Raw genomic sequence first — 19,427 nt, forward strand, 5'->3', positions numbered from 1 at the left:
GAATTCAATTAGAGGACAACTTTAAATTTGAGCGTTGCCTTATAGTTACTGGATTTATTTAGTCATCACAATACTAAAGGATGTGCCTAAAAATCACTTATATTCCCCAACATAATATTGCTGATCTCTCTTTCTCTTCTCCCCTTTTTGGACCGGAGACAAGCAAATGGTGACGAGACAGTCCAGTCTAGAAAAACATAGTTGCCAACTCTGATTTAGGGAGGAGTGGAAAGACTCCTCAAAGGAAAATGGGAATTTAGCCTCAAGGTAGCAGTTTCCATGTGTGAGTGGGTTTTAAATCCTCCAAAAGAAAAAAAGGAATAACAGAAAAAATCATTTACAGGATTTAGGATGATAAGTTTATTTTTAGGGAAGCTACTTAAAATAGCTATTTCTTGCTTGGGTATATTTGTACTAGCACAAATAATTAAATTTTTTTTTTTTTTGCAGGCCTCAGAATTTTCCATCAATACTTTAGAAGGAGTTAACTGAGCTGACAGATTTGATTACCCAAAATGGTCAGTCTCATTTTTTTATTTCATTTTGACATAAGACTTGGCACAAGTCTATTACAAGCTACGCTCATTTATTGCTTCAGTTCTAAGTTATAAATCTGGTTTACATCTATGGAAAATGCAGTGTAGAACTGAAGACATGTCCAATTATCTGGGCAATTTGTTTTATGAACTTATACCAAATTAAACAGAAAGCATAGCCAGTATTGGTTCTTCCTCTGTGGGCTGCAAATCAGTTAGAAAAAACCTTCTTGAACAGGGGCATTGAAAGTTCTGGCTATTCCGACTGTTTCCTGAATGTGTTCTGATTAAAACAGGATCTGAAAGCCTGATGGATAGCCTATGTTTCCTTCCTTAACATCACAAATACACTCAGAATGTTGACTCCTCTGAAAGGTGAAATTGCTGAGCTGGATTGCATGGCCTCCAGCAGTTCATCTTCATTAGAGGAAATGACTTGGCTAAGCACTTAAATCATGGATATGCAAGGCTGGTTTTCTCAGGAAATAGTTATTGGGAGGGATTTTGTAAGTCTCTCATCTACAAAAGTGAAATGAAATTCAGCCTATGATGGGCAATCAAGATGTAGCATTATATATATGTATATGATTTTGGACTTTTACAAATTGAATGACTCACTGAATCATGCACACTATGTAAAGTTGAATTATTAAGCATTTGTGTGCTGGCAATAAAGAAAAGAGTACTACCCCCAGGATATAAGATTATGACATTATTGGGGGTGATGGTTGGTAACTCTGTGGTCTGCTTTTTTGGTTCTATTCTGTTTTGGGGAGGGAGACTGGTGAATTAAAAGAAAACAAAGCAATGAGGAAGACCCAAAGCTCATGAAAACTTAGGATCTTTATGGAGTAGAACTAACAGGTAACTTTTAAGAAATCAATCATTCGTTGATTTGGAGTCAGCTCTTAGATTTGTTCCCTTTGGGATGCGAGGTTGCTTGATTCTTCTTTCATTTTAGATTTATAACAGTCTATTCTTGTTTTATAAGATCATTTCCATTATTGTCCTAGGAATATACTTATTTTAAATCTTGTTCTGATTGTTTTATCAACTGTTTCCTCAGATGTAAACTGTTTTGTTGGTTGAGTTTGTGTCTCTTTGAGTTGGTTGACTTGTGCTTTACTTAATTCTTTGTTGAAATGACTCTTGCTTGTATGTATATGTTAGCATCTAAGATTAATTGTTCGATTGTCTGCTGCATCCATTTGCACAGCCTGCTTGGTGAATGGGTGGTGAGTTTTGCTGCTACCTACTGTGTCTTCCATTAAAGTTAAGGAGACATGTTTTCTAGAGGCTAGCCTTCTTACTATGGGTATTTCCTATTGTCCTCAGGGGTTGACAGACACCTAGGGCTCTGCTACCTCTTTAACACAAGCTTCCGCACTCATCTTCTATCCTTGTTCCCTGGAAAGGAGGCAGTTACACAAAGGTAGAACTCTGTTGTCTCTGGAATGTCTTTCTGTCCTTGGCCCCCTTGCTCCCTGGCTTGGAGGACCATGGTGGAGCACCTAGTCTTTAGTGGGGTCTTTTACCTTGTATTTTCTGTGTGTATTTTCTCTTTGCCTTTTATTCCTATTGTTAGGCAGAAAGACAGAAATGAGAGGTATGGAAAGGAGAAAGGGCCCCCCAGAGATGACTCAGGGAGTTGATCAAATAGAGCCAGAAGCCAGAAATGACTTCGAGAGTTAATCAGATGAAGCCACAGGTTCCAAGAGTGACTCAGGAAATGTCCAGGGTCCCCCCAGATAAGAAACATCAGAGGTACAGGCACAGCACAACCCCTGTCTCCATTTCACCAATCAGAGGAAGCCTAGAGAGCTGACAGCTGTCAATCAAGGACCTCTCTGCCCTGCCAAAACCACATAGAAGAAGCCTCAGAACAAGCATCCATGCCTGCCTGTCCTATCTTAGGCAGGCTCGCTCTGTGACTCTGTGCAGAGTGTATTAAACCTTACTTTGCTTTCTTGACTTTGGTCTCTTGTCTCACTGTATCTGACTTCCCTGTGACCCCGAGCCAAGTCCTTTCCTTCCTAACACTGTCATCATTCCATCACTTACGGATTTGACATGATTTCTGATCTATGGAGGGTGTCTCGTCTTATTTTTGTAAACGGCTTTATGTTTACTCATTTAAAGTGTATTTTCTATTAACTGTATGAATTTGATGTTCTTCAAGCTGACATTTTGCATGAAATTAGTATTTTTAAGGCTTAATTTAATTTAGATAATTGTGCTTATCCAGAAATTTTCACGGCTATCTCAGTCCAGACTCACCACCAAATGTCTTTGCAGATATTCACTATCATGCACATCCAGAGACCTACAGTTAAGTGGAGAACCATCATTAAATTAAATTATTTGTATTAGTTTTTAACAATAACAATTTATAAATCTCAAGAACATATTTATTAAATAATAAAACAACTAAAAAATAAGGTATCCTATTTCTTTCCATTCCCTTATTATTATTCTAGGTCTTAAATATAACCACTTCCTGTACCACAGAGGATAGAAAATATATCAACAGGAAGAAATATTTAAAATTGAAAACTAATGAACACTTTACCTCACTCTTAAGATAATTTGCCAATGAAAAATACTTTCTTATGTTCAGATCCACAGTCATATATGGCAAATAGATTTGCACAAATAGAGAGATTTAGAAAATAGTCTTTTGTGACAACAGCAAGATTTAATTGCCTAGTAATCATAATTTACCTTTGTGAATGTGGAAGTTGCTTTCTAGAGGCTGGCCTACACCCGTTTTCATCATATGTAAGAATTCAAAACTATTTCTCAGGGGAGCTATTATGGAAGCCTTAAAAGGAATCTCATTCTTATATACATTTCGTGATCTGTTTTTCTTTCTGCTGTTAAAATTAAATGGATGCTGTACTGAAACTTATCCTCATTGCCTTTTATTCTCCCCAGTATTATTCACATCATAGTCTATTTTTCTCCATTTATTATACTAATTTGCTTTTAATTTGACAGTTTTCCTCGTGTCTCAATGCATTGTTTTGACAATGAGTTACTCATCAAGTTTTTACTTGAAAAAAGAAAATGATAATTCATGCTCACATTTTAAACTTTACTCATTTTAGTCTTTCTTTTTATTCCCTAGTCCTCTGTGCATTACAGTGACGGAAACTACAACTGACAAGATAATGGATTAAACTTCATAAATTGATCTAGCTAAAGTGGGTTCATTGGATACTAAAAGCTAAAGAGAAAGCAGATTTTTTTTTTAAGAAAAGAGAAATGTTAAAATATCCCAACTAAAGATGGACAATAATTTATTTGAAAAAGCCAGTACTTTTTGTACTTAACCAATGACAAGCTTATACACCATTCACTCCTGTTGTATCGTCATGGCATAAGTGACCTGGCTAGGCATGACCTGTCCTGGTTTAGCAGTAACCTCCGTTCTCCTTAATCTGCACTCTGCCTCCTCTTTTCTTGGTATATCTCCCTTGATGAATGAACTGTTCTGTTTTTTGTTCCTTTTCTTCCCCACAGTTCATCTGTCCTCCTTTTTTGGGGGGGATGGTGTTCAATTATTATTAATTTTTTATTTTCCTTCTTTTCTGTCTCTGTCTCGGGTGTTTCAATAACACCCACTAACAGCTTTGACGATGGTGATGAGTTTCCCTTCACACATTCTTTTCATTTCCTCCTACCTCCTATTCCTTACTGAGTTTCATAAAGAAGATGGCGAGGTTAAAACTCATTGACCCTAGAGCTTAGTTTTTGGAAAAAGCCCTTTGTTTGCCAGTGTTTACAGGTCTGTTAATCTGTTAACAGAGGGTGGGATGGGCAGCTTGCATGGGGGCCTTCACCCAGTGCACTGTGTCGGGTATCATCACTGTGTCGAGCCCTTGAACGGGGCTCTGTCTGAAAGACAGTGATGCACGGATCTCGATAGGCAATTCTGAGTCTTCTTTTCTCTTCTTAGGTAGACCAGTTTGGGATGGAGGCTGGGGTAGAATGAAGTATTCTGCTGGAGCCTCAAAGGACTTCATAATTTCTTTTCAAAAAGCCCATGTATGAGCTCATGTGATCAAAGCAAACAGCTTCCTCTCCCTTGTCCAGGACAATTAAGAAAAAAAGATGAAAAGCACTGTTATTCTTGAGTGTGAGCTTTATGGACCCACAGATGGAAATATTAATTCAGTATTTGATTTTTAAAAAAGAACCCTTGTTTTTATGGTAATCATTTATTCAATTTTTAAATATTTTGGGATCATACTAAAGTCCATGTTAATATGACAAGGAAGTATAATGTTCCTCCATATGGATTTTAAAAACCTTATTTCAGTACATATCATTTTATTTAAAATTCTTATGAAATGTTTAGCACAAATTCTACAGAATTTAGATGAGATTTTAATACGACTGTACTTTAACATTGTTCTTAAATGAGGCCATAATCATATTAAACACATAACTGCTATATTACCACTTCTTTGAAGCACTGCTTTCAACAGTAAGTGGAAAAAAATCATTCTAACTAATAAAGGTCAGTTTAAATTTAATGGTGTAAATATCTCATTTACCTTAAAGAAAACTACTACTTATTAAAAACATTTAGACAAAAAAATTACTTCACACAAGAAGCTAAATATCACTGCTTAATGTTTTATTACATCACTGGGAACATTAAATAAATAACAATGGAAATAAAGCAGGGCAGAAGGTCTGTTAAGCAGCCTGGACTTTATTTATGCAAGAGACTGTTGAAATTTATGCTCAAGCTACTGAATATCAATTTATATAATTATCTGACTATGTTGGTGTCACATTTAATTCCTTAAAAAATCTGCTTTTCAAAAAACATTAAATTGGACAGATATTTGATAAACATTTTCTTCCTGAAAATATACTTTTGTTTGTCTAACTTTTGTTTGGACCTAACTTTTCTGCTGGAAAGTGTGCCTTACTCCACTTCATTGTCCTAAATATGCCATTTTATTACACAATAGTCAGTTTCAAATTGGAAAAATTATATTACCCATTCTTTTGGCCTCAGATTGACTGGTCTAGTTATGGATACATGGCCAGAGTTGGCCAGAGCATTCCTTTCATAGTATTTTCTTGTTACTGTATGCATTTATTCAGGTTAAAGTTTTAATACAGAGATCAGCACGTACAAATGGACACATCATGTCTCATCGGCTAGAAGAATAAAGATGGGTTCTCTGTGGGGGTAGGGAGTGGGGCATAGGAGAGGGACAGTAGAAAGAATGAGAGAGAGAGTGAATGAGAGAAGAATGAAAGGGAGGGAGAAGAGAGAGATTAAAGTGACCCACAAGTTGGAAGAGAGAAGAGAGATGGCTAGTGGTGATGGCATTTGAATTATTTGAATTCTTGTTTCTCTGCTTTGCCTATAGCATGGTTGTTATGCAAGATATTTCAGTATCTTTTCAATCAAACGGCCCCTTGAAAGTTTGATCTTACTGAGTCTCTATCATTACCATCACAATATTTCTACTAAATGTAAATTCTATCTTATTTTACAGGTCTCATTTAGAGAGATGTCCATTCAGAGAAAGGCAGACTTGCAAATACTGTCTTTATCCAAATGCAGAGATCCCCATAAAATCAATTGAATCAATTATGGTTAGCTTTTAAAGAAAGCAAACAGCAAAACTAACACTTTTGAATCTATAAAGTGGTACTTAGAAGTCTTTAAGGCTTTGAGACTTATGCTTGCTTTAATGAGTTAGAATGGCAGTTGATAAAATATGTTTGCGTATGAGATTTGCTTACCTCATACAGACCTAAATAATCTCAGTGATTTCGGTTGTCTTAATAGAATCACAAAGTTGTAAAAGATGAATTTTGCCCATTTCCCTACATAAATCCAGTTCACTACTGCCTGTAAAATGAGATTTTATATTCCAACTTCAAACTTTTCATTTTAACATCTTTTTTTAGCCTTCATTGTTAAAAGCTAAAAAGTATTGTTTCCTGTTCTGTGTTGGTATGAAGACATCGTCCCTGACATACTGCAACATATATTTAATGGAAGAGGTAAACAAAGTATGTCACTATAATACTGACTGACATATAAAAGGTATGAATACTTACTGTAAAGGGTTAAGGATGTTTAGAATGCAAAGGGTCTGTGTCTACCATTTGGAGATCATCCTATTCTTTTGGCCTCAGCCACCATCCAGAAAACTGGGAAATACAACTTTTTGGTAGCTCAGCAACCCCTGTTTATAATTCTACAGTTCGAGGCATTTTTTTAGGATAATGGCTGTGAGGCTGTGAGGAATACCTTGTAAGGAGCACAGATCGGGGCAAAGCTCTGCCTCTTGCCAATAGGCTGAGTAGATAGTGAGGAATATGCATACTGGGCAGACTGCCAGCCTTCCAAAGGAACACCTGTTAGCAGCTGCTGAGCACCGATAACATCACTCCAGCCCCCCGTAATCATTTCCTAGTTTCCTTGCTTATTTCCTTATCAAATGCTACAGCTATGAGCCTCTCACTGCCCCCAGAGCTCTGCCCTGCTGCTTGCTTGCTCCCTTCTGCTCTATTCAGCTCTTGTTTTTCTGACCTATGCTCAAGGCTTCCAGGTGATGACACAGTACATTCTCCCCACTTTCTGACCTTGGTTCACACCGAGCTTTGACATTCCTGTTGTTTCGTTTCCAGAGTTTACATCTAAAGGGACTGCAATTCATCTGTCCCTTAGTTTTCTTAGAAAAATTTGAACTCATTTCTGGAAATTTAAATTCATTTCATTTACATTCATTTAAAGACCTTTTCAGAAATCAGTTGCTGGTTTATAGATGATAAAAAATGACAGGGAGGTTTTCAATAGAATAGAGAGGGTCTTGATGAGAAAAGTGTGACAATGTAAAGGAAAAAATGGAAGGGTAGGGAGAGTTTAAATAGCACCTAAAAGTGAGATTATCGTATGATTTCATGTTTGCTTGTCCTCACAGTATAGACACTTTTTCGAGGTTGTTTTAATTATTCAGCGAGCATAATGTCTGACAAATAAATGATGACAAATATTCTTCCAACAAATAAATGAAAAATAATAATGAGAGTTGAAACCAAGACTGCTGGGGGATTAAGGAGGAGCTATAGCCGACCTGACCTCTCTGGAGGAGGAAGGAAAGGAAGAGGTTCAGACTCTGTCAGATTTCAGGTTAGTGTTTCTGAGTGGTTGGTGGTATTATTGGCAAAGCAGGGGAAAGAGAGGAGCTAACAGGTGCCAGTGATGATTATGTTACATTTAATTTTTGGCACCCATTGGACATCCAAAGGAGCTAGCTGTCCAGCAAGGAGTTTGATATTTGGATCTGGAACTCAAAGGGGAGATTGAGGGTTAGATGGTGGGATTCTTAGAGAGGGGAACCTCACTCAGTATACAAAGAGGGAACTGAATAAATGCACTATAGAGGAGATGGAAAAAGATTGATCCAAGAACTAGAAAGGCAAAGCAAACAAAAGAATAATGCTATGGAAATGCAGAGAAGAGAGAATATTGAATGCAGTGAGACTGCGTAAGTATGCTTCATGTGGTAGTCCCATGCTTTGTCCTATCCAAATGGGAGATGCAGAATGAGATGCATGGTAGAGAATCTCACCACCCTGCCCTTCCATCGGAGTACCTTTTGCGCTGGGCTGGCTGAAGAGGCTGCTGAAGGTGTACAGGACAGCCTGTGTTGACCGCTTTCTTCTCTCTGCACAAACGGACTGCATGCTGCTGCTTTTGCCATGATGTGGGTAAAACATTCACGTTTCTTTTTCTAACTGATGATCATTTGCTTGTTCACTTGAGAGGACACTCTTTAACTTATGGCAAATAACTTAATTTTTGAGTCCTCAAAATAATCCCTAGCCAAACAGTCCCACTTCAGCCTGTGGTTGTTTTCTAAATAGTATTTGAACATAGTTTGTAGTACACTGATTTGTCCATAGCTTGTGTACATCAAGAAAATGTCGGACGAATGAATGGTGTAGCCATCGGTTCCTGTGTTTATTAATCTGTGTAACATGCCCACATGAAGCTGACTGCAATAAACATTTTACAGTATGCATGTGGCCACAGTCACTAGTCAACCTAACACATTTAAAAAAACTATTTTTGATAATTTTGAAGTGAATTCAGTCTGTGAGATGAGACTGATAATTACTGGAAGTGAAAAATGATGAGTTTAATGAATAAAATTTTCAATTCAAAAATCTCTTACTCTTGGTGATATTAGTGAAAGTTTTACCATTTCTATGTTTTAGTTCTTGACTCTGAAAAACTGGGTCTGCTTGGACTTGAGCCATTGGCCTATTTTGTATTTCCAGTTTCTGCAAATTGGAACATATATTAAATTTCAGAGTTCCTAAGCCAAAAGTATATTAAAGATCCCCATTTACTTGTTTCTAATGGAAAAATGAAATGATCTCCAATGGAGAGGGACTTCCTCTTCTGAGAGCTTGTCTGCAGAACAAGGGTCTATTTATATGTGTGCTTAGAGTCCTCATGCCAAAAAGGTGGTGTGGTCTGATGTATCATATCAATCATTTTGTTCTTTTGTTCAGATTTTTATTTGTGTTCCACAGAATGTAAATCTGGCTTATTGCCTTTAAATATTCATGCAGAGGAATGTATTATCTTAAAAATTTCATGTTTTTCTTGGCTTAATTCTTAGATTAGAATTCAGAACTTCTATAATTTATGAGCCAATCAATTGAGTTTATGAATATAAAAGGAAACCAATCAGGCTATCACAGTAAATATGCATAAGTCATGTTGCTGTGGAAATGAATATTAGTTACTAGTCACTGAGATCTGTTAGAACAGATCAGACTGCCTCGACGAGAGTTATAAGGTAATCCAGTCAAGTAGTCAAGCAAGTTGTTTTTGCTGTTGTTTCTACTGTGTTGAGGTCACCCAAAGCTGGAATACTATTTTTCTGAACTGAATGTTTGAATCCCCTCAAAATTCCTATGTTGGTGCCCTAACCCGCAGTGTGAAGTACTGGGAGATGGGGCCTTTGGCAGGAAATCAGGATTAGAGGAGTTAGAGGGTTAGAGGCAGAGCCTCATGATGGAATTTGTGTTTTTATAGGAAAGGGGAGAGATAGATCTCTTTCTCTCTCTCCGCCTGTGAGGACACAGCCAGATAGCAGCAAGCCAAGAGTGGAGTTCTCATCAGAAACAAAATTAGTGTGCACCTTGGCTTTGGACTTCTCAGCCTCAAGAACTGTGAGAAAATAAATTTCTGTTGTTTAAGTTAATCTTGTCTGTGGTATATTTTTTCAGACGCCCAAGCCACTTAAGACAGTTATGGTAGTCCCTGAGCTAGTGATTTGTTCATTTTCAAAATTTTATGTCATCTTTTGTATTTCAAATGCAGACAAATGAAAAACGAAATGTTCTGAGATGGTGAGGTCTTGTATAGGATATAAACAGGGTATGTGACAGGGAAGTAGAAGAATAATCAGGGAAGACCTCTTTTTGGAGATGTCATGTTGTCAAGAATAAGGTTGTTTAATTAGCATTCGGACAGGAAAGAAGCAGAGAGCCTTCCAGGAGGAGGGATGGGACAATCATTTCAGTTGGCCCTGTGTGTGCCCTAACACCACTCTTTGCATATTCCAAATATTAAATAGAAACAGTTGAAAAAAAATGCAAAAGGGAAGTTTGGTTTGGATTTAGTTAGGGATAGAGAGGGACTTTGAAAATACAGACTGTTTACTGGGCATGTAGGCAACTTCTTTAGAAGAAAATAATATCAAAGTGTTTCAAATTGGTAAAATTTTTTTTTTTGAGCTTCTTGGTAAAATCCATGGTGTTAGTTTACATTCTCACTCTTACTTTGTCCTCTACTTTTGTGCTACAAAACAATTTTATTTGCCCCTGAGTTTTGTAGGATCTACACTGGGGATTGTGAATACCTCTCTCCAAATGGACATGAGATACTTTGAATGGATTTGGGAACTCAGTATAGATTTGTTGGAGTGCAGTGTTTTATTTCTACAGTGTAAGTTAGTCTAACCCCCGGAGACAGATTTCTGCACTGATTTCCTGGCTGAGGCTCTGCAAATGTGGCTGGCACCATACTAGGGTGGCTCAGGTAGCCAGGAACTGAGATTATGTTTACCATTTTCATAAACCCTCATGGAATAAACATAGGCTACAGTCACTCTATCTTCTACCCCCCACTATAGCCGTTAGCAGGAAGGAAGTATCATTTTCACCTCTTGGTACAATGAAAGCTCTGAGAATCTAGTTAGAATTTTTCTTAACTAATGGAATCCCAGAAGTGTCTGCACATAGCAATATGCACATGTATTCTCCTCTTAGAGATTTTTCAGACCATGGTTGAAAAATACCTGCTCTTTAAATTATTCCATTGCCTTACAGAGGAAGTATTAATTACATGACTACAAGCATAGATCAGGCTGGGATGTAATTACAGGGGTTACTTTGTCTCTCTTATCCAGCAGAATTAGGCAGGAAGTGTTTGTGATGCCAGGAGTTTAAGGTGTTTTGGAGCCCATTATGTTTCTGGTTCTCTCAAGAACTTAGGCCTGGATCAAATGACATTTCTGTTGCCCAATTGTCTGGAAAAATGACAGTGCAAGTATTACCAGAGATACATTTTTACAAGTTTTATGTTTGTTCATTGATAGAAAACGTTAGATGCAGCCTTAAAAATGTTGTCTTTCAGAGCATCATTCCTGGTATATGATTTGTGCTTCTGTCATAATGTGAGTCCATTACTGGCTCTATATTTGCTTATCACATTCAACATTGATGAAGTAGAGAAGATAAAAATGTGTTTGCATTTTACAGTTTATTCCTTTCTAACAATATTCTTACATAGGTGTTTTTCTTAAATGTCAAGTTTCAAATTAGAATGTCAGAATAAAACTAAAAGTTTCTAAAACTACCCTTTCTATCTCATTCACTTTTTTTGATGTCATTATATCCTGCACTGAGACTTTTTTTTATCATTCTTATATAAATTGAATCTAGTTAAGTTTTCACTAATTCTCTTGTAAATTTCCTTGCAATGATTGTGTTTATTCTCAGCTTTTAAGCTCCCTCCTCAATCAGTTAAAGAAGGTTTTTATTTTGCTAGTTTTCTGTCATTTGGGGTTCTGCATTTTCTGAAAATTCTTCTCATGGTTACAGATTCCCCTCCATCTCTTCTCTCATCCCAAATGTTATATTTCTTGTTGCTCCTGGTCAATCCATACTATATCTCTACTTTTTCCTCGGCTTTCACCCTATGGGAATGTATGGTTTCCTTACAATCCACCCCAAATTACATTTTGAGTGCAAATTTTTTTGAAGTACAGTGCATATAATAGGTTCAGTTACATAATTCTGATCCTCTTACTATTTTTGCAATCATTGCATTGCTTTCTTGCTCAAAGTTTCATTTTTCATATTTTTATACTTTTCTTTGAAAACAGAATGGTGATTTTTATCATATATGCAAGCAGGAGAAATGAAGCTTCAGGGTTGTACATGCCTCCTCCCCCGTCCCTTTTAAAGAATCATATTAATAAAATTCTTCACTCCAGAGACACAGACTTGGATTTTGACATCTTCATTCTTTGCTGGGAAGGTAACATTATACTTTATTGGTTAATTTGTTTTAGAAGGAAATGAAAAATCATATTTAATGTATTGTGAGAGCTGAAGTCCTGGGAAATTTATGTATTAAGGAACAAAACAAAAATGTTCAAGGAGAAAACCATGTATTCTAAAAGGTTTGGTAGCATAGCAGAGGGAATGACATAAAGGCCTGGGTGTGAGTCTCGGCTCCGCCTCTTCCTTGCTGTATGATATTGATCCAACTTCTTTAAGTCTTAATTGTCTCACTAACAGGGAAAATGCTATCCACTCCCAAGACTTGTAATGTTAAAAAATCTAATAGGATTTTGATATGAAAGTGCCTAATTTTCTTTTATTATCTTCTGTCCAATATCTTTACACTACTTACTCTGTGCTCATTTTTAATAAATTGGTTTTTTGCTTTTAAGGCCATATTTACTGAGTAGGAAGAAGTGATGTACCTTTGGTGAAGCTCACGGAGCATTGCAGTTAAGACCCCAGAGTCTAGTCAAGTTGATTTGTGTTTCTGTCTAAAGAACTGGCACATGGTTCATTAAAATTCAGTCAAGGCAGTGATCACAAAACCACCACCACCTCCATTGCTACAAGTCAACAGTTCCATTAATGAGCGTGATAGTATCCGCTAGGAATGGAGCACGGTAGCTGCTCTCATTCCTTAAAATCAATACAACACAGTGTTCTAGTGTCACCAGGGATGCAGTGTAATCCCACTTTATAAAATAAACTTAGTATATTTTCTGATTTAGTTCAAAGTACAAATGTTGGGTTTTGTTTAAATAAATGAAAATATCATATATTTTGTATTGAGTTTCTCTGTTAACTGACCACATGTGGATATTTGTAATGAAGATATGTTAGTGCAAATGATTATTGCTAAATAAATAATGAACAGGCCAGCTTGTTACACTGGAAAGAGCAGTGAACTGAATCACAACGAATCCTGATTTTGGAAAGCATTTGCTCCAGCTCCCAGCAGTGTGACCCTATACTTACCCAACTCTAAATTTTAATCTTTAAATTTTCTATAATTCCTGCCTCCTTGCATTCATCTCCTTGGGGTGGAGAAAAGAGGTGCAGTTTTATTTAGATAAAAAAAAAGAAAGCTGTGGAATGGTCTTACTATTTCCCTGGAAGAATTCAAATAAGTGGCAACGATGAGGTAAGAATTTCTCAGATTTCTTTGTACAGAAGGTGTCTGAGTTTTATTCAGGTGGCATAAGAGAAGATTAATGTGAGTAAATGAAATGTTTCAAATATGGGTATTTTTAAAGTGATTGACCTATTAGTGCTCTCCATTTCAGACTTGAACTCAAATAAGGTTTTGGCAAAAGTGTTAAGGAGATAAATTTTAATAAATGAGTTATTTTAATAAGTATATGAATTGCTGGTATATTCATACATCTGCCTTTCTCCAACTCTTGAAAAGTTTGATTTATTTAACATTCAATTATAATTTCTTTGCATTATTATTGAGCATATTCAATTTGCCTAAGGAAAAGAAATATTTGTTGTGGAAGAGATGGCTGTTTATTTAACAAAAATGGGCATTCTTTCTTCCAAGTGGGGAGGTATCACTGAGAAAAAACTGCTCAGTTTCCAAGTGGGAATAGTTCCCAACCAGCCCTGCCCCTTGTAGTTAAATACAATCATGTGACTGAATTGTAGCCGGTGGAATGAGAAATGAGCTCCTCCTCCAGACCAGCCCCATAAGACTCTCCCATGATCCACTTCTGCCTTTTTTTATTTTCGGCTGGCTGGATTAGAGAAGATCCCTGGGGTGACCTTAGACACTTAGAAGCTTGAGTTTCTGGCTGACTGCATAGGAGAGGCTCTCTTGCCAGCCTGGACTTGGAACACCTACATTGGATATTAGGAGTATAAAATTAAGTTCTAACTGTGAAACCATTCAATGTGGAAGGTATTGCTGTAACTTACATTAGTACATTTTCTCAGTTATTTCCTGAATTGTTATAAATTAATGTAATGCAAAGTTATGATAGTGTACCATTTATAGCTCTTGTGCAATGTTTCAGCCTCAGTATACCACAATAGCCTATCATTATCATAGGTCATCTCACTTCAATGATGAGGGGCCTGGATTTAAAGATTTAAAAATTCTTTCTTAATGAAATATTAACTTTTAGCTCCTTCTCTCACATCCTGTTCAATTTGGCATACTCCTTGGTTATATCCAAAAGATCTTACACATCTTTGTAGTACCTAAAATTAAAGTACTGACACTTCTCTTAGCTCAGAGAATAAAACTCTCTAAATCTTGAACGCTCAGGAAAGAGGTCCCAGAATGATAATAATTCAACACTATTCTCCTGACTCTACCTCAGATCTCTCTGGTAGTCTGCATATTCCCAGAAGTAAATCCTGAAAGGAGTATTCAAGTTGAAGTTACTTATTTGAGATAATTTCAGGAAAAGTCAGTAGGGAGTGGAAAAGTGAAATAGGGAGGGGAAGGCAGGCAATAGCAAACTCATTAGCAGGTGGGTTATTACTGGGCATAACCAGATTTTGCTCTCACTGAGAAAATCCAGGTACATTTCAGAATTACCACCGGGTGGGGAGAGCAACCTGGATTATTTATATACCAGATTCCCTTCTGTCAATGGCTGAGAAATACCCCAAGAGAGGCCTTCTGGGAGTGTGGGTGTGATAAATCTTAGTCCACAGTGGCTTTGGTAGCCACATAAAATACAAAGGCAACAAAATGCAGGGATAGGCAGCTGGAAATAAGGACAGCAAATAAGTGGTAAGTGTGAGGGGATTTTTACATTAAGGAACATCAACAGTGATTGTTTCCCACTCTAAAAATCTTATAGAACATGAAGCAGAGAAATGGAAACTATAAAATTCTGGTACTTTCAGTTACTGTCAGTTTTATTTTACAATATGTACAAAAATATCTTTTTAGTCAGGGGTGGATTGTCACTAATGGATTATATCATTCCCTTCCAGAGACTCTACCCTGAGCTGCAACCCACATTTGTCAATATCACTAACCTTCATGTTAGTGAATTTTCTTACAATTAAAATCACAATTTTTAATCAGTTTAATTGCCTACCTTCTCTTCTATCTCTGGGCTACAGAACACCTCTGCAGAACCTCAAGCACCAAGTGGACTAGTAGTACTAGTATCATTTATTGTCTCCAGCTTCATTTGGACCCCATATTGGTGCCTGGTAATGCTTTGATATCTTTCTAGTCAGCAATATTACTAATAATGTTTCACAGAAACGATTTTAATTAATTACAACATTTTTATTGCAAGTGTCAGAAAACCCAACTTGAACTAGCTTAAACAATGGGGATAATTTACTAAAATCTTTCTGGGAGGTCTCATAGAATCAAAGAAAGGGAATAGGGCTGGTCCTCAGTAACAACTGGAACCAGGAGATTAAACTCCATCTCTCTCCATCTTGTGTTTGTTATCTTTTCTGCAACCCTTTTTCTTTTTTTTTTTTCCTGTGTGGGCACTATTTTCTCTACCATGTTGCATTTCATAGGTAACATGGGAAGCACAAGAAAAGGACAAAAAGTACATAACATTCAACTTTCCATTATAAAACCCAGATTACTATAAAGACATTGCCTTTTACAGCACAGTTCCAGAAGTTCTAGGTGAACACTCTGATTGGTTACACTTGAGTCTGGTGCCTAGTCCTTGGCTAATCAAATGTAGCCAAAGAGGCATATTTGTGATAGAATAGTTGGGCATTTTCAGTGGGTATAATATGGAAGAAGCAGAATGGGCAGGATAGTTACTGTAAGTATGAAGGTGATAAAAAATGCTACCATAGAAGATTCATGAACCTTTCCTTCTTTCTTTGAACTGCAACCTCAAAATCCTTACATTCTTCTCCAAAAATGACCTTACTTATATGAAAATTATCTGAACATGTACTAAAACTTTGTTCTTTCTTCTCCCTCTGCCCCTTTTATAATAAAATAGATGTATCTCATAATTACGGTGAATTTCTAGGTCCTCACTACTTATGATCTGTCATATTGTCTCTGAATGGCCTCTACAATTCTTGTCTTTATACTGTTTGGTTCAACCCACCCACTATTGTCAGATAACCCTTCCAAATCAACAGTTCTTTCTAATGTTCTCTTGGGATGATGCTTTAAGATCCTTATTACAATAAAATAAGATTCAAAAAACTAGTTAGGCATACAGGTCTCTCTAATCTATAAAAGCCATGATCTATGTCCCAGCTTTTATCTCTTTTTACTTCCCTATCCATATATACTATACTTTAGATACTTTCATTTGTTTCTTTAAAAGACTCTGAGTTTTCTCACTTCAGTGTCTTTCTCCTTGTGTTGCCAGTACTTGCAGTTCTGTTTTTGTTTTGAAATTTTACTCACCTTTCAAGAATAACCACCTTTCATGAAGTTTTTTTATCCCTCTACCAAAATAATCCCATTCTTTTAGGAAGGTAATTATCCTTTGTAATCTGTCTCATTGTGATCACTGGGATACTTGTGCTAGTCCACTATTAATCTAAATTTTTAATCCAGACATTATATAGAACTAATCCTCTTAGCCATTAAAAAAAAATTAGGCTTATTTGGAACAGACTTGCATAGAGTCTTTGTGATCCAATGGGAAATAAATATCTTTGTATATTTTCTCTAGTAGAATCCACTTGTATGTAGCATTTCCCATAAATACAAACTCTATTGAAGATCGCATATCGACTTCAGTTGAGGGACTTACATAAAAATGCACACATAGGTATTATTTTCTCAGCATGGCAAGCTTTCTCCATCCTGTGGACTTCACTTTAACATCCATTTCTTTCCTGTTCCTTTAGTTCTTTTACAGGAGCAAACAGGTAATACCCTCCACCCCTCCTGCTTTCTTCTGTAGAGTAAGGTCTCTCCTTTGAGGCCTTGGCACAGGCCAACATTCTTCTTACATATTTTACTGAATTTCAGACAGATGCTGGGTCTTATCATTCTTCTATCTTCTGTAGCATCAGCAGCCATGACTTACATACAGTTGAACTGCTAATTAGCACTGAGTGACTCAGACATTAGGTGCCCCATTGCTTCAATACACATAAGTAATTTTGGGACAGAAACAAAACTAGAGGATTACAGAACACATGTCAAACTTTCAGCTCTGTCTTTGAAACTTATAAGCAGTCTAGCAATTATGAGCATGTCCTTCTGTGAATTCACACCAGCACATTGCTCCTTCTGTGGGGTAGAGCAATGCAGAAGGGAACTAAGTATGTGATATAAACTAAATTAATAGGTTGTATGAGGAAATATATTAGAGGAAAGGAATTCATATTCATAAATAATTTTATTAGCTCAGTTCCTGGTTTCATTTACCTACAGGACATGTCTTCACTACAAGATATTTTCCATGTCTTGAAATGACTTTAATGAGTTCTCTTATTTTCCCAAGTGTTAGAAGAATAAATTCTTCACGATGTCAATATTGGGAAATCATTTCAATGGTTTGGATTACAAAACTCATCCATTTCCTAAGAACGTTGTTCTCTTATGACTGAATTAATTTCTGCATGAATGTGGCTTTCAGAATGGTCTATTTATAATCTTAAATTTCCAATAATTTTATATTATTTTCATCTTTAAATATGAAACTGTTCTAAAAGTAAAATTCTTGGAAAGGTTAGAGGCTTCAAAACATCCACCCAAAACAACAAATGAAGAACTTTCTCCTTTACCACTCCAAACTGTAATGAGTTACATCAAATAGGTTGTTGAAGATATTATGCTCCTGAGTAGAGCAGATATGCATATTTTATTAGTCAAGTTGATTAGATAAAGAGAGCCACTAGAAGTGATAATGAGTAGGAGGTTTATCATAGGGATTTTCCTTACACATTTGTAAGAGCTGGTTAACTCTTCCTATAAGCCTGTTTTTCCGCAGTGGAGGCTGGCCCTGAAGTGAGCAGGGCAGAGCACTGGGAAGGAAAGATGTGAGGTTGGTGAGGGATGGACAAATTTGTACCTAAGAGGAGAGCTGGCACCCACGCAGGTCTCCTGCCACTGCCAAGCCTCAATATGAGCCCTGCTGGTGACCTGAGTGTGAGGCTGATGTCCCTCATCCTGGAGCCACACTCACGGCGCTGGTCTGAGAGTCAGAGGCACTCCAGGAGGAGACCAGACATGAGCTGGAAGAGCAAGTACTTAATTTTGCCGCAGGAGCTGTGCACACCGGCCTGGGATTCAGTTAAGGAGGAGACCCGGTGGCTGCCAGGGTTGCTGCGGGCTGGCTGAGGTCCACTGAGACAAGTGGAGTCAGCAGATCAGTAGCACGGGTGGAGGGTATTGCCTGTTTGTTACAACGTGCCAGCGTTGTAACAGCGTCTGGTGCCTCGCGTCGACCCTTCCACTGCTTTCCACCCTCCACATGTCACCCCTGCTCTCGCTGGTGGCCCACAGGAACCTGGAACTATGCAGGGAAAGGAATTCTGAGAATCACAGTTCCAATGTAGTTGCGCTGAGGCAGTATGAGTCACCTCACATATGTGAAAAACAAAAAAATGACATAAAAATCCAGATAATCGCAAAAGATATGAAGAAAGACTTCATATCTTTTGGTCAATGCTCTGTTTTCGTCAGGGTTCTCACACAGCTTTAGTGCATCAGATCGCACCTTAGGAAATCTCATCCAAGTCACCTTTCCTCCAGACACTGGATTCGGTCTTCATTGCCAAGGATATTAAGAGAAGATACTAAGATAACAAAGAAAGCAACAGCCATATGATGTGGTAATGTCAGTCTGGGACCTGGAAGCTTAAGAAAGGTATTGGGTAATAAGGACTTGGAGACTTGCACATTTAACTGCTTCATATATCCTGACCTGATGGGTGAGTTTATTATGATGGTAAAGATCTCATGTTCACATTCAAGCCCCACCTGAGAGGCCTGGAAGACTATTTAAGCTGTCAAGGCAGCCTGATAATGAACCAGGGCTGCAGACAAATTATTAGTGAAAAATGCAAGGGTACATGGAACACACAGGGCAGTAAACAAAGAGAACCTTGTGTGCAGTATAAAAGAAGTAGAATGTCTACAAACTGCCTGAGGCTTTGAAAGCAATTTACTGAGAAAGCTTTTACAGTGACCCACTTTGGAGCCATTGATAATTAACCAAAGAAATAATTCAATGTCCAACTGGTTTCAGCAAATTTCCTTAGGGAGTTGCAATACTTTAAATTCCCCATTATGATACTGTTGGATCAGTGTCTTCAGCTGCAGCCTATAAACACACAGGACTTGATTCA

This window comes from Manis pentadactyla, chromosome 17 (genome assembly GCF_030020395.1).
Source record: "Manis pentadactyla isolate mManPen7 chromosome 17, mManPen7.hap1, whole genome shotgun sequence".
NCBI lineage: Eukaryota > Metazoa > Chordata > Mammalia > Pholidota > Manidae > Manis > Manis pentadactyla.